At 46.6% G+C, this 24,793-nt stretch overlaps 1 pseudogene; it reads left to right on the top strand.

The window, feature by feature from the left end:
• The first annotated feature begins 1,465 nt into the window (after positions 1-1,465).
• LOC127205745 (coiled-coil-helix-coiled-coil-helix domain-containing protein 2-like) lies at positions 1,466-15,903 on the top strand (annotated as a pseudogene).
• The last annotated feature ends 8,890 nt before the right edge of the window (positions 15,904-24,793 follow it).

The following is a 24,793-nucleotide window of genomic DNA, read 5'->3' as shown; positions in this document are numbered from 1 at the left end:
TGAGCCCTTGAGAGGGATTAGGAGATCTTGGGCTCTTATTCTTTTCCTCTTGGCCATGAGGTGAGTAGGCATCCTGGAAGATGGCCACTCAATTGCACACCAGAATAGTGTTTGGCACTGTTTGCATTTTTCTCCTAGAAAAGATATTTCATTAGTTTTCAAGGCTGAACTGTGGCTCTCTAGACACTTAATAGTCTTCAAATGTAGGCCCTGTTCTCCAACCTCCGAATCTCTATTTCCAAGTCATATGCCATGACTTTTACATAAAGTATGTAGGAACCAAGGCAAGACAGGTGTGACAGCAGGTTACGCATCGTGGTTTCTAAGATAATGAGTGCCCATCGGATACCTGTGGCATGTTAGGCCATACACATGACTCTTAAAATGATCACATCCCCCCCCCCATAAATAATCGAATGAGTCATCAAAATTATCTCGTTTCTCTTATTTTACTGATGTGGAGAATCAACTTGCTCAGGGTGCCAAATCTAGTCCATGCTAACCTGAGCTCAGATCTATAGCATTCCAAAGAGATTTTCAACCAATCAAACAACCTTTTCCCTTCCTTTCCTCCCTCCCTCTCTCTTCCTTTATTACTTTATTTATTTATTTGTGTGCATGTGTTTGCAGGTGTGTGTGTGTGCATGCGTGTGGAAGCCAGAGGTCAATATCCTGCATCTTCCTTTGCTGTTCTCCACTTTGTTTTTTGGTGACAGGGTCTTTCTTTCTTTCTTTTCTTTTTTTTTTAACTTAGAACTTGCTGATTAGGCTAGTCTGGATGGGCAGAGAGCCCCAGGGATCATCTGCCCTCCCCTACTTCCTGCCTCCAGTCTCCTCCCCCATCTCTGGAATCACAAGTGTGTGCTGACATGGCCAGGTTCCTCCCTCCCTACCATGAGCTCTAGGGATCTGAGTTCACCATTTCCAAAGTTCCTCATTCTAAAGATTCTATTCTCACTCCCTCCCGTACTCCTACAGGTGCTATTCACGTATCCCGAGATACGCACACGAGTCTGTGGAAACCAAGAGTCGACAGCTTTGCAGGAGTGCTGGGCTGAGGAAGGAAGTGAGCAGGGCTCAGGAAGAAATGAGAAAGCTCTGGCCCCTCCCACCTTCTTGGTCCACACAGAACATGGCATGTGACTGGTCATCACCTGGGACAGATGACATTGTTCTTGTGACTTTCTGAGTGTATGAGTACCATCTGATGGCCTCATCCTGGTTAGCAGACTCACTTTACCCTCTTAAGGTCTCAGTCCCAGGAACTGAAGAAGGATACAGCGTGGATTTAGTTACCAAGGGCTTAGCCTAGCCTTTCCAGCTGTGTGAGCTGGAATGCCATCGTTATGGTTCGAATGTGCCCTCCAAAAGTCAATCCCCCCCAAATCACATATTAATGGAGTCTGGAGGTGTGACACGTGGGAGGTAATTAGGGTTAGAAGAGGACATGAGGGTGGGGCACAACATGACGTCCGTGGAGTATAGGTGAGCAGGAACATGATTGCCCTGCTTGGCCACGTGACACCCTATATTAGGTTATGGTGCAGCAAGAAGCCCTTATCAGGTACCAGGCACATGGCAGCACCACACGGACAGGCTTCCCCACCAATCAACCCTGCTCTTTCCAGATTTCAGGTATTTTGTTCAAGAAACAGGAAAGACTCTGACATCCCTTCATTCAAAAGTTGGGTGAGAACTTTATGTAAAAGTCATAGACTTGCCAGGCATGCTGGTGCATGCCTTTAATTCCAGCCCTTGGGGGGCAGAGGCAGGTGGATCTTTGTGAGTTCGAGGCCAGAACTGATCCATAAAGAAACCCTGTGTCAGGGTAAAAAAAAAAAAAAGTCACAGGCTCTCTGTGACAATGCAGAGGCTACGTGAATAGCACTTGCATAGTCTGTGGCCTTCAGGAGCATGTGCTAATGTCAGTGCAGAGCCATCCTGTGTCTGCCAGTATCAGCTCTGGATGTCCTTCAGGCTTCCCTGTGAGACAAGGCTAGCTCAGGCTGCTATAAGAGCAACCTGACAACATCAGCTCACAGGTCACACTTTCAGTCAGCTTGACTTCTTTAGATTGCTGGGAGCCAGGGCAACCTATCTTGGAGAACACTGCCAGTCTATAGTGGCAGAGCAGAGACTGGAAGGTATGTGTCAATTGTCTACATTTTTATTAGCCAACACAGTCAGATAGTCACTCTTGAGTTTAGTGGTGCAGGGGTAGATAATATTCCTACAGGGTGGGGCAGCAAAAAGCCGAAAATGGTCATTTGTTTGATCATATAGTAAGGTCAACTCTTTATTCTGACCCCTGCCCTCAGTGAGGCCTCTGGCACATGCTAGGGGCTCTTCAGTGTTTATCCTCTTGAGTGTTCTGGTGTCTCCTCTGCTCCCTGTTTGGCTTTAAAAGTCGTCAGATTCAGGCGATCCTCTTGTGCCTTATTTAGCTCAACATCTGGAGAGACTCAGCCCTGCTACGTATTTGTTCCTCAGTTATAGAGCTGCTGCTCACTGACTTGGCCGCTGAGCCACCTTTTCCAGACAAGCAAAGAGGAAAATCTTATTTGTAAAGAAAAAGAAAGTTTCTCGTGGCTGGGCTGATGCCTCCTTAGGAGATTGGCTATACCCTGAAATGAGAGTGCATTGAATACTGTGGCATCCGGTTGAGTAAGACTTTGGGGTGATGAGGGGCTGTTACTGCTTGATAACATAATCTCAGAGAGTTCCTCCCTCCCTCTGAGTCTTGATTGCTTCCACTAAAGAGGGACATGGGGACAATGACCGTGTTCCACGTAAGGGAGTTGGGAGTAAAAATATGTTAGTGCATGGTTTTGTTTAATAGGACTGTTTCTCATTGATAGTATTATGGGATATATCTGATTATAGCATTAACATTAATTTTGTAACAAATACAAAAGAGATTGTTGAGTGTTCAAAGTGCGGAACACTCCTTGAGTTGTTGGAGCGCCTCTGCAGCTCATGGAGAAGAGAAAGTTACTCTATTTTGTTGCTTAAATTGCTGGCAACCATTTGGTGCAATCATTTGTCATTAGTCATGGCTGACTAATTTTTTTTTCTCTACAAAAGCTACACAGAAAGATGTGGTATAGCCTCCAGGAAAAGGAAAGACAGACTACTGAGTCTTGGGGCAATTCTGGGAGGCGAAAGCCAGGTGGGCTGTTGCATTTGTTGGCTGTGAGCTTCTTGGTATCATTTCCGTATTCTGCTCTGTGTTGCTCAACTTTCACCATGTCCATCATCAAAAAGTATTTTTAGTTGCTTTCATTACAGGAAATGGTTGGCATTGTTCTTAGGGCCGATCAGAAGGGGGAACGGGAGTTGTCTGCTGCTGGGATGCCCGTCAGTAAGGGCTAGGAAACACGTCTCAGCATCTCAAGAGCTTGCAGTGTGTCCTTTCATCAGTCTTGGCAGGGCCCAGAGCAAAGGTGGGGCGAGTGTTTTTTACACTGCTACCATGGTGTTGCAGCCATTCCCTGAGAGAATGACCTCCAGGAGACAGGCCTTCAGTCCCTAAGAAAAGGTCATCAGTGTCCCTATCCTCGCCACTTCCATTGCAAGCGCTGAATTTGTGTGCCAAGACATGGCTTTAGCACTTTCATGTCTTAGGGCATGTGCTTGGATAGAATTGTCATCCGATAAAGTAAAGCCAGAGTCCTTGGGGTTGTGCAAGAGGAAGGCTGGAGTAGATCACGCACACAAGCTTTCTTTGGGGGCATTCTGACGGGTTTTCCTTCTGTTCTGTGGCTTTGCCCTTGACCCTGAGCTGTGTTTTGTTTTGCTTTTGTTTGCTTTGTTTTCTTTAGTTTTTCCTCTTTTCTTCTTTCAGAACCTTCAAAACATCATGAGCTGTCCAATAAATATTATCTGGGGAGAAAGTTATTACGCTTACTTGTTTTGTACTTGTGTGCATAGATACATGCTTGTGCACAGGAACTCATGTCACAGCATGCCTATGGAGGCAGAGGACAGCTTGCAAGAGGAGTCAATTCTCTCTGTGTGGGTCCTGAGGGGGGGTGTCATACTCGGTCCCTCAGGATTGCAGTGAGCCCCTTTTCCCACTGAGTCACCTTAGTGGCCCACGAAACCAGCCAGTCAGCCTCATTATTTACAACCAAGAACTCCGTGTGGTCCATCCATTCTGGTAGCAGTGAGCGCAGGGCCCTCAGTGTGCTTGTGTGATTCATCCACTCCAACACAGATTGCTGCGGCTGCACCTCGAGGTACCTGAGAGGACCAGACTTCCTGTGCTTGCTCCCGTTCCCACCTGGCCTTGGAAGTCTGGTATCCTTACCTCCAACCAAGCCACTGCTCATTTTCTTTAACACTCACACTTGTTCCCACTTCTGAGTCTCTGCATCTGCTGTTTCTTCATGGAGAAGGTTCCCTTTGGATCCTCGCGCCATTGCCTTTCAGCTTGTTTTATGGACAAAAACTTTATAGGCAACTCTTTCCTGACCATGCAATCTAACATAGCCGACATCCCATGAAAGTCTCACATTTTACTGATCGTTTGCTATTATTATTATTATTATTATTATTATTATTATTATTATTATTTATCTATTTGCTTCCTGTGTGCCATGACTCCATGATCCCTAAAGTAAATAAGGGTCATGGGAGGATGAAGTTGGTTTGCAAGTGTTTTCATTCAGGCTATTGCTTGCTGTCTTTCCATTTTTCTTGGTGGTGTTTTGAGAATCAAGAACAGTGTTAGCGTCATAGGGGATGTGACAATTGCAAAGCCTTTTGCTATTTAGATTCCTTCAGTACCAAACCAGCTGCTCCCCAACCAGAGGCTTTCCGTGCAGGAGTTTCTGGTGTGTTCTTGTAATGGGCGAAACCATTATCTTCAGGATCAGTTTTTAAAGGTTTATTTATTTATATAGTATTCTGCCTGCATGTACACTTGCAAGCCAGAAGAGGACATTAGATCACATTTAGATGGTTGTGAGCCACCATGTGGTTGCTGGGAATTGAACTCAGGACCTCTGGAAGGACAGACAGTGCTCTTAACCTCTGAGCCATCTCTCCAGTGCTCCTTCAGGATTATTTTTGAGACAATCCCTCCTGGGCCCTCACCAGCAGTTCCCTAGACCCCTGACAAGTTCATGGGAAGTTGACTACTTCCCACCAGCCCACACTCTGGTTACAGGGGCCACAGACAGAGCTTCCTATGAATAAGCCACCTCCGGGGGCCTGGTGCTGGCACATTGTACCAGGCTTTGTCTGCTTTTTCTTTTCTCCCTGTTGGGAGCCCTGAGTGCTCTGCAGCTGTTCCAAGAACTGGCTGCTCCGGCTGGCAGATGAGCCGAACAAAACACACGATGTGGTGACTCGCCGCATCTGCACTGCTCCAAAGCACAGAGACCAGAAGCCCTTACCAACGGGGAACAGTGGTGGCGCGGGGAAGCTTTCAAGCTCAGGACAGTGGAAATGTACCCTGAAGGGGAAAGGTTCCCTTCTAAGAGCTGATGGAGCCACTCAGCAATGGGCAAGGAACATCGTGAAATGGAACATTAAGCTTTGATGAACTGCAAAGCCGAGGAGGTTTAAGCTGTGAGTCAACGGAGACCTTCTAATCTATATAAACACTCTGCACGCAGATTCCCACCCAACTTGGGGCCTTATTTGGTTGGGGTTTCTGACTGCCTCTCACAAGAGACTGGCCTCTGAGGTAGGCGAGCTGCTCTGGTTTTCCGGGTAACTGCCTACACAGAGCTCTCTTCAGGCCTCCCCTATGATCGTGGGTGTGGGTCAGTTCCCAAACTCAGGTCTTGTGAACACAGGTCCCCTCCCAGCTTCTTCCCCACTTTGAGGCATGGTCAGGGGCTCTGAATGGCTCTGAATAGCTCTGGTCCGTCAATTCCTTTTTTCTCCTAAAGGCTTTCAGCCCAGAGGCCAGCCAGCACTGGTTACACAGGCTGAACAGAAGAGACATACGCCCGAGTTTATTAGTGCCAAGTGAAAGCAGTTCTATAGGCCTTACACTTCCATTAAGTCTCACCACACAGTGTGAGTGTGTGTGTGTGTGTGTGTGTGGTGTGTGTGTGTTTGTGTGTGTGTGTGTGTGAGTATGGTGTGTATGTGTGTGTGTGTGTGTGTGTGTGTGTGTGTGTTGTGATTATTGTTCTTATTTTATACACAAGGTGACTGAAGCCTGGGGCAGCAGGTCAACACTGCCTTGGGGCACTGGTGTTCGTTGTAACAGACAGAGAGAGACCATTTAGAGGTATTACAGAATAGGTCAAGAGAACTTTCTCTATGATAATCTTCCTTGGGCGTTTTTAAGCCTTCCAAACTTTGGTCGAGGGCGGAGCGGGACTAGCACTACTATGTCTAAGCATTCTCTTCACTCCGGCTCTCTTCTCTAATTTTAGGGGTGGCAGTTGACACACATCCAGCCAATCAGGATGTTGGTGACAATTATACCCCGTCAGGCCAATTAGTAGAGACGGGACTGAATTGGAGCCTTTGAGCCTCCAGGAAGGAGGTGATACAGCTCTACCATTTCTTGGCAGCCATCTTGTGACCATGAGTGGAGAGCAAACCCTAGACTGGAACAGAACCTAGACTGAACGAGAACCAAGTCCAGAGAGATAGCACCGGACCCTGAGTTCGTCCTGTGACCATCTGAACCAAGCCATGCGTGCTTGAGTCACGGACCCTTGTAACAGCCACATTTTTGTTGATGTCTGTTTGGGGCAGGCTTGTGGAACTGAAAGGACATAGCTAGCAGCCCCTTCAGTGACGCTGTGGTCACACGCACACAGCGTGTCTGTCAGTGAGCGACTGTACAAGTCCCTAAGTCCATAGCTAGCTCCAGTGTCTGGAAAACGTGAATCAAGGCCATGGAAACATGGTTAGCAGACACTTGTGTGACATTTTCCAAGTCCTGTTTCAAGTGCCTTGGTCTACTTCATTTATTGAAGTGAAGTCAATACTGTCTCCACTGTCTTCAAAGATGGGAATCAGAGACACAAAGAGGACGAATACATGCAAGATGACACACCCTAAGTCGGCATGGAGTGGTGTTTCCCATGCGGCTGTTGAGCCCTGGTGATGCTTATAGCCTGTGCTTTACTATTTAGTGGCCTAGAATGAGAGAATAGGAATGCGTGGTGGGTCCACAGGACATAGGAGCATCGTTGTAAGATACAGTTTTTAGACATTTTTTCATTAATTAAAAAAAATTAAATACGGAAAGAGTAAACACAAATGGAAGTGCACAGTCCCTTGGTTAAGGAGATTCTCAGCAACACAGACACAGGCAGTTTTGTTTTGTAGTGCTGGGGATTGAACCATTTGTGCAAGGCAAGGCTTCTCCCAACTGTGCTATAGCCGCAGCCGCACAGGTAGAGGTGACATCTCTTTTCTTCCAGAGGACTAATTGGAGGAGTGAGAAGAGAATATGTTTAATATACAATGTACACAAATATAGAACTGCCCTTACGTAAGCCACCTGATGTCGGTGCTGAGACCCATGCTTGTGTCCCCTGGCAGAACATCCGGTGCTTTCAATAAATAAATAATATTCAATAGTCACCATTACAGATCGCCAGGGACACGAACCGATGCTAAAAATAAATGACAAATATAGAGTAAGACTCAAATATCACACCCACCCACACACTTCATCCTTTGGCATTTCCTATGACTTACTGATAGGCACACATCATTAAGTGCAAGAGAGCATAGAACCCCTGTGGCCTTACTCTGTAACACCAGCTCTGAAGAGCTCAGTCTTTTTTCCCTGCCCAGCTGTGTGGGGTCCCTCTGAGGACTCCCCAGTGAGGTGGCCTGACCCATACCTAGAGGGTGCTTACCTGCATCTGGCTGTCCTGCAGAGTCCAGGCTCCCTGGGCTGGTAGCTGAAGAGTAGCCCTCCTCCCTGCATCTCCATCAGGGACGCTGTGTCAGCACAGCAGCTAAGGATTAGATGTACTAAATGATGTAGGATTCGACAGCTGAAGATGGAGTCTCTGTTGGTCCAGCTCCTGGCCTTCCCATGCACCACTCCTCCCTGGATCCCAGCTCCTTTTTATCCTTTCTATCCTAGGGACCCCTTTCTACCCAGCTCACCTTTGAGCTTGGGCTAGGCACTAGGCTATGGCCTTTCTGTATACATCCATCAAGACAAAGAGTGTTTTACCACCCTTGTGTTCTAGATGAAGAAACTGAGCCCCAAGATGCTATAAAGAGTGACAGCTAGAATGTGTTGTAGCTGTTGCTCTGCGCCTCATGGACACACCTGTCATGGTGTTCCTGTCTCTATAATGACTTCCCTTTTCTTGGAGCTCTGACTGCTGCCCTTGCCTGAGTGTACCCAAGCTCACCCAGTCTAGGATGCCCTGGCTTGTTGACCACTATTTTTTCCACCTCCAGGCTCACCTAAAATCTTACAGGCCCCATTTATACCCTCATCCCACCCCCACCCCCCACCCCAGCTTCTTACTGATATCGCAGGGAACTGTGATAGTATCCAGGCTCTCTCCGTGGGGGGGCTGGGGAGGGGAGGAGGATGGCATCTCTATCTCAAGTGTGACAGAACAGGAGCGTGAGGGCTGAGTACAAGGCACTCTTCTGGTGTCCACAAAGTGACTCCTGAGATCTAAATGGGTTAGTAGGGGAGACGGCCTCCAGCCCCAACCCTGAGCTCTTCTTGAACGTGAGCTTTGGAAACGGCTCTAGACTCCAAAGGCATGACCTGTCCTCGGCTGTACTTGGTGGAGGTTATCACACAAGCCAGCTCCTGGTTATCTCTGGAGAAGGGTAGCCTAGGACATGGACATGTCCAAGCAGCCCCGGCCCATAGCTCCAGGCTCCTCTGTTGGACCTCTTTCTGGGGAAAGCTCCCGGGGAATCCGGTCTGCATGCTAGGCTTGCATTCTCTCCTTTTCTTTTCCCTTGCCTGCCATTTGTCCACACATGAGGCCAGCTCCTAGCACTGGCTAGAGCAAGAAGGAAGCAGAGAATGGTGGGGCTTGACACTCTATGGCTAAGAAGATTTGATTGATTCCTGCTCACTTAAAAGCACAGAAGACATCTATTTGGTCACAGTCTGGAGATCAGGATGGTACCAGGTAAGGAGTACCCCAGCAACTCATGCAAGACACAGAGGGCCTCCCCGTCCCCACCCCCACCTCCTAGTTTCTTCCTGAGGTGTACATGGTGGACTCCTGGAAGTCGGAAGTTATTACTTCACGTTAGCAAGTGGCTGTGACAATGTCGGACCTTACACTGGCTGAGAAAAGATGTCATGTCTTCTGATAGCTCTGGTGTTTAAGGAACTGCTCTCCTGTCTGTATTGGCTCTGGCAAAGCCGCTTTCTCTTGTCTGAGTCAATCACTGAGTCCAAGAGGATTGCTTTAGTTACTATTCTCTTGCCACAACAAAAAGCTACAATCAAGACAACTTACAAAAGAAAGTGTCTAATTTGGGTCTCACACTTCCAGAGGGTTAGAGTCCAAGACCACAGTGGAGGATTGTGTCGAAGTAGGCAGGTTCGGTGCTGGGGATGTAGCTGAGAGGCAGAGGATGGAGTGGGATTCTAAAGCCTCAAAGCTCACCTCCATTGGCATACCTCTTCCTACAAGGCCACGCCTTCTAACCCTTCTGAAACAGTTTACCAACTGGGGACCAAGTATTCAGAATAGCATGTGCCTGCAGGGGTGAGGAGGGTGGGGCTATCTGAACCACCACAAGGATGGGTTTAGCATTTCTAAAAGAAGCTAGTTGGAGATGGGGTTAAAACAAAACAAAACAAAACAAAAAAACAAAAACAATGTGTTCATGTGGCTGATGATGCCAAGGAGCCAAATGCCCCAAAGGGAAAGTAGATCACAATGGCAAGAAAAAGGAAGTAGCCCATCCCTGGATGGCCCATACGTGTCCTGATGACGGCTGTGGTGCCAATTGGCTTGGGTCCACATTTTTTAGACCCATTCTGCTTTTTCTATTAATCCTCAAAATACCTGCCCATCAACTACAAAAGCCATGCATCACTCTCTGCTTTAAAAATAAAGCAAGGAGGCCTGAGGAGGGAAAGGTGACTTGCTTAAGGCCATTAGTCATACTTGGCAGGGTTTGGACTAGATTGAAGCTCCTTGGCTACATCTCACTGGAGCAGCAGGCATTGACACATGGCTCTCAGCAAGCCACCAGCCCACATCCCAAAGGATTAGCATAGAGTAGAGGAAGTTCATGGCTTACCCAACTTACAGTTCATACACAAAGGTTCCCGAGGAGCCTGGGGCTTGGCAAGTGTGGCTCAAAGCATATGCATGAAAGTTAGGGGATAAAAGATCTGTAAACTGTACAGTCTGCAGACAGCAATTCTGGAGTGGACAAAGATCTCAGGGGCTGTGATAGGAGTGAACTTAACAGTCTCTGACCCTCTTCCCATCAGGCTCCTTCCCCTACCTCTGTCCTAAGGAGGTAGTAGATTCATAAAATATATTCAACCAACTGCAGTTCAAAATATATTTTTTTAAATCACATTTTTTTTGCTGAGTGGGTACAGATTCTTTCCCTTGTTTTTATTCCTTAAACAATACAGTACAACAAATATTTACATCAATTTTGCAATGGATGATTATGAGCTGCAACAAAGATAGGACTTAAAGTGTGCAGGAGGAGTGTGTAGACTATATGAGCCATCCCATGTTGCTTCTGGGCTTTCAGTACCTGTAGGTGTAGGAGCTTACAGTGGGATTTTAGAAGCAGTCTTCTGAGGATGCTGAACACACAGCTGTTCGTTTCGCTAAGTGCTCTTATTCAGAAACTGACTTGGTTTCTTCCTCTGGAGTCCTCTAAAGACAGGGTCTCCATCTTCCTCATCTCTTCTCTTTTCATACACAAGACCCTGCGGAAGAATGACCTGTTGATTCAAGAAATTCTGGAACTCCTGAAGATATTTGTGTGGTGTGAGGATGCTTCTAAAGGTCGGAAGGACTTTTGGATTGGAATCTCAACTCTACCACTTGATGGCCAAGTGACAGTGATTTTAGGTTTCAAAGCCTGTGCTTTCTCCTTTTAAAAGGAGTGGGCCATAGTTCTCATGGCTTCTGATGAGCAGTGGGGATGAGAGAGATAAAGAGGTTAAATGTTCTGGTGCTCAGGCAATAGAGTAACACATAAGAATGCATGAGGCAGTGCCTGGCACAAGACAACACATGCCAAAACAAAAGTAAAACAGTTGGGCTGGGGTGAATCTCAGTGGTAGAGGGCAAGGTGGCTTCCTGCACCATAGGAAAGAGAGAATGAGGGAGGAAGGAAGAAAGAACTAAGGAGAAAAGACTGGACAGACTGTTGCTCCTGAGGAAAACAATGACCAGGATGTGTCCAATTATCACAATTTTCTAAGGAAGTTATCTGATATTTACAGGCCTGATCCCTGCGTGGATGCTGGCAATTGGGGCACAGGTGTGCCTTGGGAGAGCCAGCTGTGTCCTCTAAAGTCACCTCCTCACATATTGAAATGTCCCCATAGTCACCCATTTCTGCGTCACTCCGAGAGGATTTGTGCTCTGGTTTCTTCACCATGGCCAGAGGCTTGGAGGCCAGGGTAGGGGAGTCATAGGGAAGGGCTTACCAGACAGGCCTGGACAGCATGCCGAGCACAGAGGTGGAAGTAGGAGTGGGATGGGGGTAAGAGGGATGTAGGGAGCCAGGGTATAGGAGGGAAGAGCATCCTATGGCTCCGTGGGCTGTGAAGTGGTCTGAGCTCCTTCCCCAAGAATGGTTACAAAGAATGCCTCTGAGTGGCCATGGCTTGTTTCTTTCTTTCTTTGTTTTTATCTGCTTGTTTCTTGAGTCAGGGTTTCTCTTGTAGACCTGACTGTCTTGTACTTGCTTTGTAGACCATGTTTGCCTTGAACTTAGAGATCCTCTAAGCCTGCCTCTGCTGGGATTAAAGGCATGAGCCACCATGCCCAGCTGGCCATGGCTTACCACACTTGGAGTTTCCATCTCAGGTCCCAGGTGGAGCCATGCCCACGACAGAGATTATAACAGCCTTCTCATGGGATCCTTGAAGGTCTGCACATAGGGGTCCCATCACTCAACACGCAATGGGGGTCTTCTTCTAACACCAGTATTCAGCTTCCAGTTCAAGGCTGCTGTCAAGGGCAGAGGTTAGAGCATGCTCAGACACACAGGGCTCTGGGAAGAGCTTCTGGTGAGAGAAAGGCATCAGAGACCAGGTTTCAGCTGCCTGCTGACAGCATTTATGGCTACGGGTAGGGAACTGCCTAACCCAGCTGAGCATTGGCTTCCTCCATGGCGTATTTTCATCTGTCTGGTGGGATGACTGTTTTTAAAACTAGAAGTTGGGCTGGAGAGATGGCTCAGAGGTTAAGAGCACTGACTACTCTTCTAGAAGTCCTGAGTTCAATTCCCAGCAACCACATGGTGGCTCACAACCACCTATAATGTGATAGGATGCCCTCTTCTGGCCTGCAGGTGTACATGCAGGCAGAATATTGTATAAATAATTGATAAGATAAAATAAAATAAACACATTAAAAAAAATAAAACTAGAAGTTAAAAAAACAAAAACAAGAAACCATAGCATTACTTCTAAGGCCCCAGGATTAAAATAATTCAGTGCTCTGAAACTCTGGCCCACAGTGGGCTGAAAACTCACTGGAGGCAGAAAGGAGAGTCTAGGCCAAGGGGAGGAGGCCAGGGTGGATCCCAGGTGCCCAGCCAAGGATGGGTTCCTCAGGAGGCTGAAACTTTGTGTGGGTGGTACCATGATGGAAAATAGATGCCAAGAACAACTGGAGGAGGGAGGGCAGCCAGGTGGGTACAGCCCATGAGAGATGAGCCCACACTGATGAGGCTTGAGGTGCAAGGGCTAGGTTCCTTGGAAGATTCTAGAAGGAGAAGCTTTTAACTAAGTTTCTCAAACCATGGTCCATAGGTTCTTCTATATTTATGAATGGATCTGGGACCATGGGTCCATAGATTCTCCATGAGGGTAATAAACCTTGGGATGCACATGGTGATGGTGACCTAAAAGCCTATTCTAGGTTATCTGAGTCATGACCTTCTTTTGGGCAGTCACCCACAGAAGGAATCCATCCACACAGTGACCTGGTTTCCATAGATTTCTGTGCACACACAAACAGCACCAAAGGGTGACTAGTCTAGAGCAGGCAGGTGGACCAGGTGTGAAAATACAGAAATAGTCCAAGGTAATTGTTAAACGACTGAGTTAGCTAGCTGCCACCATAACATCATCTCTCTACAAAGTCCTGGTGCTGACTCTGGGATTTCCCTCAACCAGTCAAACAAAACAAAACAAAACAAAACAAAACCAACCAGGAGTAGGTAGGGGTATTTGTTTCCTGTGAGGCTGTAACAAATCACAAACCCGGCGGCTTAAAACAGCAGAAATATAGTCTTTAAGTTCTAGAGGCAATAAGCCTGAAGTCCGTTTCTCTGGGCCCAAACCAAGGTATCAATAGACCACTCTCTGCCTGGGTCAGAGTCTCCTCGCCTTTCCTTTACAAGAATGCCTGCAGGACTGAGGAGATGGTTCAGTAAGTAAAGCTCTTGTCACATGGGTGTGAGGACCAGGATTAGGATCCCACATAAAATCCAGGTGGTCATGGTAGCCTACATATAGTCTCAGCACACAAGAGTCCAAGACAGGGCACGCTTAGGGTACTCTAGCTAGACTAGCTGAAATATTTAGCTTCAAGTTCAGGGAGTGACCATGCCTCAGGAATAGTCAGTGGAAAACAACTGATGAAGACACCTGATGTCAACCTCAGGCATCCATACCAGTGCATGCACATATATGTAATACCACATAAACACACATGTGCAAAAGTAAAGAACTCCTGAGATTACATAGCCTCACTCATTGTAATCCAGGATAACTGCATTTCCATCTGATATAGTTCATTTAACACATATGCAAAGACCCCCCTCCCCTCTTCTTTATAAAATAACACTGACAGTGTCTAAGAATCGAACCCTGATATCTTTAGGGCCATTATTCAGCCTACCAGACCAGTTGTTTCTGCTCTTGCCCCAAAGCTGATGCCAGTTTCTATCTGAATCAGTCACTCCTGCATATTTTGGTGTACTCACACATGTGCATACTTACTGACACATGTGCACACACATGTAAATATTTTTGGTATATTCACACACATGCAGACACATGTCAATATTTTGGTATACTCACACATGTGAACACCCATGTCCATATTTTGGTGGACTCACACATGTGCACATACATGTCAACCTGACTGGATCTAGCATCACCTAGGAGGTTGGTGACGTCCACTTCTAAATGTTCCTGAAAAGATGTTTTCAGAGAGAATTAGATGTGTGGGGGAAGACCTCCCTTGAATGTGGACATCATCATCCTTGGTAGCAAGAAAGAGTAAAAAGATGAAAGATGAGAGCTAGGAAAGTGCCAGCATCCTTCCTTCTCAGCTTCCTATCCAAGGAGTAAAGCTTCTACCACACCCTTCTGCAACCATGATGCTCTGCCCCAGCACATGGGGCCAGAGGACCATGGACTGGAGTCTTTGAGACCATGAGCCAAAGTAAGTTTCCTTCCTTAAAGTTGTTTCTGTCAGGTATTTGGTCCCAGGGATGTAATGTAACTAATAAAGTATGTCAAATTTCTGAATCAATGCTTTCATACTGTGGGAGGCTTGACACTATTCTCTGCAGCATTCTTTTATAAAGTGCTTGTTATAGCCCACTAAGTTTACATCATAGTCCACCATTGGAAGGAGACCTAGTTTGAAAAACTTTGCCATATCTCATCATCTGATGACCCAAGAGTGCCCACAAATCCCTGGTGTCTGTACTTCTTTCTGTCTTTATCATTGTTGACACTAGGTCTAATACTCCAGACAGTGAGAAACAGATGGGGGGAGGGGTGCTCTGCAGGTAAGTGACTGCTTATAGTAAGCCAGTGTTGAACGAATGATCTCACCACAGTCTCTATTTGAGTGGCACAAAGGGACACACAAAGAGAGTTGAGAGTCTAAACAAAACACAAGGCAGTGGCATGCCAACACCAATGGATTCTACTCCATGTGGCCCCAACCACAGTCATATTCCATGTAGAGTCAATGTTTGCAGTTGCAAGCGGCATTGTCTGCCACATCAAATGAGTAGAGTCTTGTCACCTTGGTTAAACTTCCATTATAAATAAGGTTGCTTGGTTTCACAAATTATACCCTCAGGAGTTTTGAACAGTTCATTTTACATGTGCTAATTTTCAGGCGATGAGATTTAAAAAAAAAAAAAAAGAAACACTTTATTTTGACTGGACCACAGTAATGATGATGACGGAGAGTATAGGTGGTTTGTTGTTGTTGCTGCTGTTGTTTTTCTTCTTGGGCTCAAGAAGTCGTCTCTGAAGACAGAGGTTACTATCAAGATGGAGGCTGGGTGGAAGCTGAAGCCACACTTCCCTGGTGACCCCTCGGGCCAGCTGAGCTCCTCAAATGAGGGCTGCTCCCAGAAGAGCACCTGCAGCTCAGCCTCCTGCAGCAGCTGCACCATCTGCAGTTGGCTCACCTGCTGTTGCACCCCTGCAGCCAGGCCTGATGGTCCAAATGGCAACCACTGTAGCGGGTGCGGCTGTGGGCTCTACAGGGCACACCCTGGGTCACGCCATCACTGGGGGCTTCCATAGAGGAGGTAATGCTGAGCCCACAAACCTGACATCACTTACCAGGAGCCTCAGGGATCCCAGCTGCTGGACCAGCAGTCTCGTGGGCCTTGCTCTCTTGAGACCAAGCAGTTTCTGGAGTGTGCCCACAACCAGAGTGACGTCAAGCTGTGTAAGGGCTTCAACGAGGTGCTGCGGCAGCGCAGAATTGCAAATGGTTTAATCTAATCAAGAAATTCAAACTTGAAGAAATGTAAAATGGCTTTATGAAATTGGTATTGCAAGTATGGGCCCTTGTTTCTAAAGCTCCACTGCTTCAGAACAGCCATGAAAGAATTCTAACTACACATGATCACCGAGGCTTGTAGTGTTGGTGGCTGGGCAAGTGGTTGGCCTTGTGTTTTGTGAGTTAATATAAAGTTATTTGTGTGTGGGAGGAGGAGTGCCACACTTAGGCTTAAGAAACACTGCTGGCCTTGAAGGAGTGCAATGGGATGGACAGTGTGACAGTGCAGAAACCGCTGAGAAAAGTGTAGGGATGGTGGCAGGACTTGTCATGCCACTATTCCAGCTGAGAACTTATTTCAAGCTTGAGAAATACCAAAGCTACAGGGCTAGGAGGCCAAGGTGGTGCTAACCCTATGTGTCTAGAGTTGTCTCCACCAAAAGAGAGCAAACCCAAGAGTACGCCCTTGGAGTACCAGTAAGAGAAGGACACACCAGGTCCAAGGTTGGGTCTGGATCCTAACTCTTCTCAGAAGACTTAACTTTCCCCCAGGATAAAGGAAGGCTGGAAGTCACACAACCCTGTGTGTGTGCGAGGCACAAGAAAGTGCAAGGGGGAATAGATTTAGGTCTGTGCCAAACAGACTTTCTCTGATGGTGCCTGCAGGGCCCAGAAGAAAGTGTTTGATCCCCTTAGAGATGGAATTACAGAGGATCGTATGCCACCTGATACGGGTGCTGGATCTGGGCTTGTGTCCTTTGTGAGAGTAGCATGTGTTCTTAACCCTTGAGCCATTTCTTCAGCCTCTACTTAATGTTTATACCTTAGGAAACACTCACAGTGTAAACCAAAGGCACACGCCCTGTATTGGTTAATTGCTATTGTCAACATGACACAAACTAGAGTCACCCAGGAGGAGGGACCCTCAACTGAGGAAATGCCAACATCAGATTGTCTGTAGTTATTGTCTTAATTAATGACTGGTAGAAGGAAGGCCCAGGTCACTGTAGCTGGCCCCATCCTTAGGCAGGTAGGCCTGAGCTGTGTAAGGTGAGCAAGCCAGAGGCAGCAAGCTAACAAGCAGCGTTACTTCGTGGTCTCTGCTCAGTTCTTGCCTCTAGGTTCCTGCCTGGAGCTCCTGCCCTGGTTTCCCTCAGTGATGGGTTGATCTGGAAGCATAAGATAAACCCTTTCTCGTGCTGTTTATTGTCAAAGGTTTTGTTGCTTTGTTGTTTTAATCAAGTGACAGAAAGGCAAGCTAGAGCAAGCTCTCTCTGAAGATGTTTCGTGTACTTTTAGGACACAGATATTCCAATTCACTATAGAATAAACTAAGGAGATGACTGGACTAGCAATCAGATCACCTACTTGAGTTGGCAAATTCAGCACTCACTCAATATGAACTCCCTGATGTTCTCTGAGCAGACATTTGTGTGCATGTTTGTAAAGGAGGAGTACACACCCACATTGACTCTTTCCTCAGACTAATACAAAGATGCGTTGAGACGCCCTCAATGAAAGAACACTGTGTCAACAACTTGTAGAATAGAGCGTGATTTTGGATATCCAATAGACTCAAGCGGAGAAGACTGCCTGAGGTACTTAACCTCTTCAGTGGGGGCTGTTTTAGGGTCTTTGTAATGATGCCATGGTTTAATTCCTATCAAGCCATTGCTTGGCACATTCTCAGTGCCTGATAAACACCAGCAGCTATTAACTTACACGCTGATGGTGAATGAAGCTTTTGCTTGTTTGTTTTTGTTTTTCACTGCAGCGGATGCTTTCCTTATTGTGTACATGTGGTGGCTTAGAAGCTGGCACATTTCCTTACCTGTAGACTTCCAGTGGAAACACCACATCCCTCTGGGAGTCCTTCCATGTTTGGTGCTGAAGTAGGGCCAGCGGAGCCTTCTTTCAGAACCAAACTGGCAGTGATACGCACCTGCCAATGGCTTCCTAAGACTGGCTGACATCAGAGGGAGCCTCACCTGCATGAGAAGGGACCAATGTTTAGTACTGACCTGGACCCTCCTGTCATCTGGAAGGCATTGGGGTTGGGTGGGGGGCAGTGGCCCCAGGCTGTGCCAACCCTGGTGGAGATCCTGGCAGAGCATACAGGTCAAACAGGATCAGGCGGGGCTTGACTTGGCCCAGAGGAACCTTGGGCACTGGCTCACAAGAGGTGGGAATTGGGAGTGCCTCTGATGACTCAACAGCTGGCGGGGTTCCCTCTGGACAGCTGCCAAAGATGCCTTGCAGGCACCTGGGTGAGAGGCAGAGAGTCCACAGGGTGGCAGGAGGGCTGAGCGCTTTAGGGCTAAGCCAAGCTTCTTCTTCTTCTTCTTCTTCTTCTTCTTCTTCTTCTTCTTCTTCTTCTTCTTCTTCTTCTTCTTCTTCTTCTTTTTGTTTCTGGCAGATTTATTTTTACTTTTTTTTTTTTTATTAATTTATTCTTGTTACATCTCAATGTTTATCCCATCCCTTGTATCCTCCCATTCCTCCCGCCCCCCCCATTTTCCCATTATTCCCTTCCCCTATGACTGTTCCTGAGGGGGATTACCTCTTCCTCTCACCTCTGGGTGTTTGCACATGTGGCTCTCCCAGTTTGCAATCGCCGATGCTACCTCACTGTGGGCACAACCTTCCTCTGAGCTCATGCTCCAAGGCCCAATTTAAATCTATGGGGAACTTTTCTGGGTACTTTCAGGCAGACAAAATTGCTTTGCATAACACACATACTGGAATATATAAAAATATATGTGTTATGTTGAACGTAGATGTAGCTATTCTTGCTTAAATACCTCTTCTCAGTGTACACAGTTTCTGGCCAGAGCATAAGCCAGACATGCCATTTGAGAAGTGACAGATATAGGATACATGTCCTTCCTGTATGGTTTTGCTTTCTAGACATGCTGAGTGGATAGGAGGACCAATCTCTGGATGGTTGCTGACCTGTGATTTTGAGAGTCTCTCACATCCCTAGGCATTGTTCATTCTGAATTGTTTTTAGAGTAGCCAGGTCTATAACTTGAGGGTCAGCAAACTGTGGCCAACTCTGGCTCACCCCTTGTCTTCAGAAGTAGAATTTTGTGGAGCACACCCGTGTTTTGAACGGTCCATAGTTGCTTTTTAACCTATACATAAGTCTACAGATTCAATTCAGTGACAGTTCTGATTGGGCAGGGTTCGTGCCCAGATCAACTATTGTGTCTAGGAGAAGGAGATGATTTTATTCTCCAGGTGAGGGGGCTCAAAGTTAACAGCGGAGTATATAATGCTCAAGGAAGTGTGACTTTATTAATAAAAATGAGAATGAGCACAGGAGATTAAAAAAGAACTTAACCAGTGCTAAGGAGATGGCTCAAGGGTTAAAAATGCTCACTATAACCTGACGACCTGGCCCTTGGAACCCGGAGTCCATCGAAAAGCTGTGAGCAGTAGCGGGAGAGTCTGTAATCCTGCCTTACCTCTAACATAGCGGTTCTCAGTCTTCCTGATGCTGCGGCCCTTCAACACAGTTCCGCATGTTGTGATGACTCCAACCATCACATTTTACTACTTCAGCACTGCAATGTGGGTGCTGTTATGAATGGCGATGGAAACATCTGGTATGCAGATGGTCTCAGGTGACTCCTGTGAGTCATTCCAGCCCACAGGGGTTGTGACCCACAGGTTGAGAAACGCTGCTCTAACAGGAGATTTGTGGGGGATGGGGTGGCGGGGAGGGGCGGTCAGAGAATCTTCAGCTCATGGCCAGGCAGTCTGGCTTATACAGGGTAGAGACGCTGTCTCAAAGAGGATAAGCATCCACACCTACCCTCAACTCACACACACACACACACAAACACACACGCACGTACACACACATGCATGCACGCATGCACGCATGTGCACACATGCACACGTGCATGCACACATACTCACACACAGGTGCACACACATGCATGTGCACACACTCACATACAGGTGCACATGCACACACACCCACACACATGCATACATGCACGAGAGAGAGAGAGAGAGAGAGAGAGAGAGAGAGAGAGAATCCAGGCAAGTTGAGTTCTTGCATGTAGTTAAGTGCTTCTGAGCATGTGATGTAACACTCATTTGAAAGCTAAGTATGCGCCTTCGGGTGCTACACAATTGTCATTTCAATTACAATACCCAGCTCAGTATGTCACAGTACCCAGGTGAACACTGGGTATTTATGGATTAGAGAGCTTGAAAGTCTGTTGGAAAACTGAAATATAGTTAATAATCAGCTTCGTCCAAATGACAGGTTGTAAAAGAGCTATGTAGCGGCAGACAAAGTGCAGCCAAGGGAGGCCAGCTCAGAACTTGAGAGCTGTCATCCCTAGCTCCTGGGTGGTCTTTGAACAAATACTTTGTGCTATTGAGACTCTTTACTCTTTCTAAAAGGAGGATGAGCCTGGGTGTGCTGATGCATACCTATAACCCCAGCACCCAGGAGGGCCACTGCCAATTTGAGGTTAGCCTGGTCTGCACAGCAAGTTTCCGGGCACACAGAGCTACATAGTGAGACCTAGCTCAAGTAAAAGGAAATAATAAAAATAGAATACAATAATAAAATGAGGGTGATAAGACTTGGATTCTTTTCAGGATGCAGTTTCTCTCCTCCCTACTGGTGATTTCTACCCTTGGCTTGCAGAGATCTGAGTGTAAGCTTGTCTCTGTCTACTTGCTGCTCAAGTTACTGATAGGCAACGGAACAAGACTTGAATGAAGAAATGTGTTGGCGAAATACAACTCAGAGGAGGTGAAAAGGCAGGGTAGCCAGCTGGCTGCAGATCTCCATTACACTATCAGATGAAGTCTGATGGGCTCGTCACCCTAGGGAAGTACTTGAAGTCCACTTTCTGGAGATCTTGAAAGGTTGTCTCGGAAGCAGCCAATCACCTTGTTAGGTTGTCTCAGAGGCAACCAGTCACCTTGTTAGGTTGTCTCAGAGGCAGCCAATCACCTTGTTAGGTTGCTGCATCAACTGCTATGCACTTTGAGTTTTCCCTTCTCTCTCCTTTTCGCTCCCCATCCATTCATCCATGCATCTAGGTATCCATGCATGCATGAATGCATGTGTCTGTCTGTCTGTCTGTCTGTCTGTCTATCTATCTATCTATCTATCTATCTATCTATCTATCTATCTCTATTGTGTTCATTCTTCTCAATCTAAATCCCACTGGGCTAGAGAAGAAAAGCTAGGACACCCCAGGAATTCTAAATGACAATCTTCCTTTTTACCCACAGTGCACCAGCCAGCTTTTGCTGTCCATGCTTCCGTTGAAAAGTTGGAAGCATTTCTATCTCCTGGTGTCTGCTCAGTAGCCTCTCTTGCAGCTGGTTGGCCTCTCACAAGAGTTTCAGGCTCCACGGCGCTGAAATGAGATGCCTCTGCCACCACAAGGCCAACCACTTTCATTCAATGTGGATCAAGTACACGCCTACTTTAAAAAAAAAAAAAAGGCAGTCTAAAGATAGCCTATGAAACAGATGTTCTTGTCTCAGGTGCAAATCACTTGCAGCCAGAATGGTGAGGTTCTCTAGTTCCAAAAAGGGCAAAGTTGCCTGTAAGCAGGGAAGAAAGGAAACCAAGCACTCTCCGGTGTGGTAAGGTCTTATTCTGTATCTATTAGTTGAGTGTACTTTTATCTGTAATTTGTGTATCACAAAATTAAAGCTATTCAACTGAGAAGCCACGATATGCATACTGTGGAACGAATGGAACAGTGTGTGTATGCATACATGCCTTGGCTCAGGTGTGCAAGACAAAGGGACAGCCTGTGGGAGTTGATTCTTTTGTCCCCAGGGGATCCAACTCAGGTCATCAGTATTGGTGACAAGCACCCTTATACAGTAAGCCGTCTTGAGAGCTCCAAATGTTAAGGTTTAAGACAGCACAAGGCTGGAAACACTGAAGAAGGCAGATAAAATGGCTCGTGGCTGGGTGTGTGAGACAGCCAAGCTGAGCAGGTAAGAGGAAACAGAGCTGATCAATGCGTGACTATAATACAAGTTGCCGTGGGCCCTGAGCAGTAGGGAGATGGGATGGCTCCTGCTGGCAGCTGCAGGGGAAAGGGCCAGGCTTCTTTACAGAGTTCACTACTAAGCCTAACATGCCCTAAATATTAAAAAAAAAAAAAAGTCTTTAAAATCTATAGCACAGAACCTACTCGGCTGAGCCCCGTGGTGTTATCTGTACGCTGTGAATGAAGAAAAGCCTTGGACAGCCAGTGGCAATCCCTCACTGGAGCGCTCTGCTTAGCTTTAACTAAACTGCCGCTTTGTTAAGTAAACTTCTGCTTTAACTGTTTACCTCCTCACTGAATTTATTCCTTCAAGAAGACAAGAAATGAGGGAAGCCCAACCCCTCCTTCTCCCTCCAAAAAAATCCCAACATCTAGCACAATAGCAAGTGAGAGCAGGGGCTACAGGAGAAAGTCTATGCCCACTGGTGATTCAGAAAAGCATCATGGGTAAGGTGAAAATAAAATGAGTATAAAAGGATGGAGGGATGGAAGGAATGCTAACACAAAAGGAGAAGGAAGCTGGCGTTTTAAGGGTAAGCCTGGGAGGATTTAGGGGGAGTTGGTGATTCATCTGGTTTGGGAAGGTCGGAGACACGCATAGAGAGGGAGTCGCTTGATTGAAAGCTGGGGCATTAAAACACAGTTAAAATCTGGACTTTTATTAGCTTGGCATTAGAGAGACCATGAGAACGTTCTTATACGGGCTGTGAGGAGTCAGCAAGTGTCCTTGGGAAGGCATCTGTGACAGCTGGCCATGTCAGATGAGTTGGGGGAAGGAAACTGCACAAGACAAGGAGGTTCTTCCTGGCATTCTAGGGTGTGCCAGAGAGAACAGCGTGAGACAGTGGAGCAAACCGCCTGTCAGAGTAGACAGCAAGCAACAAGTGGTGCTTCGTGAAGACCCACTCAGCACAGCCAGTCTTCTGCGGGGATGGGGCGTGGGGAGTGGGGCGTAGGAGGGGTGGGGGATGCTGGGGGTGGTTTCCATAGTGAGAGTATGAGGCAGATGCTAGTTCCATTTCAAAGATTGTGAAACTGAGACACTGATCAAGCTGCTGTCTGTTTACGAGTTGACACAGTTGGAGGTCTAGAGAACTCCAAAGCCATGCACAGTGGGCTGTTGTGGGCTGTCTCCACGGCAACTGACTTGACTGAAGAAAGGGCAGGAGAAAGATGCAGCATCAGAGAACTTGCCGGTTTTCAGAGTGCATGATGGGGAGTCAGGAGAGTGGCAGCCACAGAGCTGGGGAGGTCAATTGAAGGAGTTTCCCTTTTCTTGAGAACTTGGCAGGAAATTCGGAAAGATGAGTTGGCTTATGAGCTTGGTTTGGCTTTTCCTCAGGCAAGATGCAGGAACTAACCTAAGCATCAGTGGAAACTAGAGGTTGTTAAAGGTCAGAAGGGGCAGTGTTATGAGAGGGGACCAAGTCAGCTGTTCCACCTTGTGTTTAGACTGGCGCAGGTGGCCACTCTGTTCTCTGCGCCCCGGCATCTTGTCCTTTGACCCCTATCAATCTTTCACACTTGCCCACTCAAGTCAAACTGTGTCAACATGTGGGCCCAGTCTACCCACTGTGCGAGAGGCCAGCCTGCCCACAGCAGAGGAAGCCAGAACCGTGTTTTCCATCAGGTGATCCCGCCCACGGGGCCATGATTGGTTGAGGATTAACAAAGCACAGGCAGAGCAGAAGCCAATACCCACCTGGCAGATGAATAATACTGAATAAGGAGCTAAGAGGTGTCTTAGTCCACACAAATAAACATCTAGTAGACCTGTGTCTCTCTTTCCATTGACAACTGCTGGTTAGCCTATCTGTGTTTTGAAGTCTGGGCTGAGTTTATTCCTTCTTTGGATTTTTTTTTTTTTCCCCTTAAGAGTTGACATTGTAGTTCAGACTGGCTCACAAGTCACTATGTAGCCCAGGCTAACCCCAAACTCAAGAAAAAGATCTTGTTTCTTCTCTTGAGTACTGAGATTATGTGTATGAGTCACCATCCCAGTTTATGGCTGAGACCTTCTGAACCCTTCTTTCCACTCTGTCTTCCAGGCCCAACATGGTGTCTGGTACATTATAGACAATCAATAAATATAAATGCATGAGTGTCCGAATCTCAGTGGTGGACATAGCTTTGGCTTAAACAAGGATGTGTTTGTGATTTGGACTTTTGTTGTATTTCTAATTTATTTTAACATAACAGAGGCCAACATCTGTCTCCACTAATAATAATTATTACTATAAATACTAACAGTGTTAGGCACATTTATATACCAATTCTCCAGCCACACTCTCCTTTTCCCAAAGATGGGAAGCTGTCTTATTATCGCTGTGTAAGTACACAGCGTGAGGTGGGAAGGGGCACACACATGTATACTTGTGCCACAGTGTACATGTGGACATCAGAGGACAACTTAGTGCTATCTTGAGGTTTCTGTTTTTCCTTTCACCTCTATGTATATGAGTTCTGGGGACGAATGAGGTTTTTAGGGTTGGTGTAGCAAGTGCTTTATTTGTGGAACCATATCACAGGTCACGAGCAAGATATTTTTTTTAATGCGGGTATGCATTGGGTGGGTGGTGGAGGCACACATGTCAAAGGACAACTTTTGGGAGTCTGTTTTTTCCTTCCATCATCCATTATTTTAAGAAATGACTGAACTCAGGTCATTAGGCTTTCAAAGCAAATGCTTTTATTTGCTGAGACATCTTGTTGGTCCTACATCTTACAATTATAACATGTATTGTCTATTAGGTTGCCAGTACATGTGTGCAATGTTGAATTGTACTTTATTTTACTAACACAAAGGATACCATTTATTATGTAATAGGTAATGGGGCATGTCCTGTTTGTCAGGCATGG

This window comes from Acomys russatus, chromosome 22 (genome assembly GCF_903995435.1).
Source record: "Acomys russatus chromosome 22, mAcoRus1.1, whole genome shotgun sequence".
Classification (NCBI taxonomy): Eukaryota; Metazoa; Chordata; class Mammalia; order Rodentia; family Muridae; genus Acomys; species Acomys russatus.
This window is presented reverse-complemented; position numbering and strand designations above follow the sequence as displayed.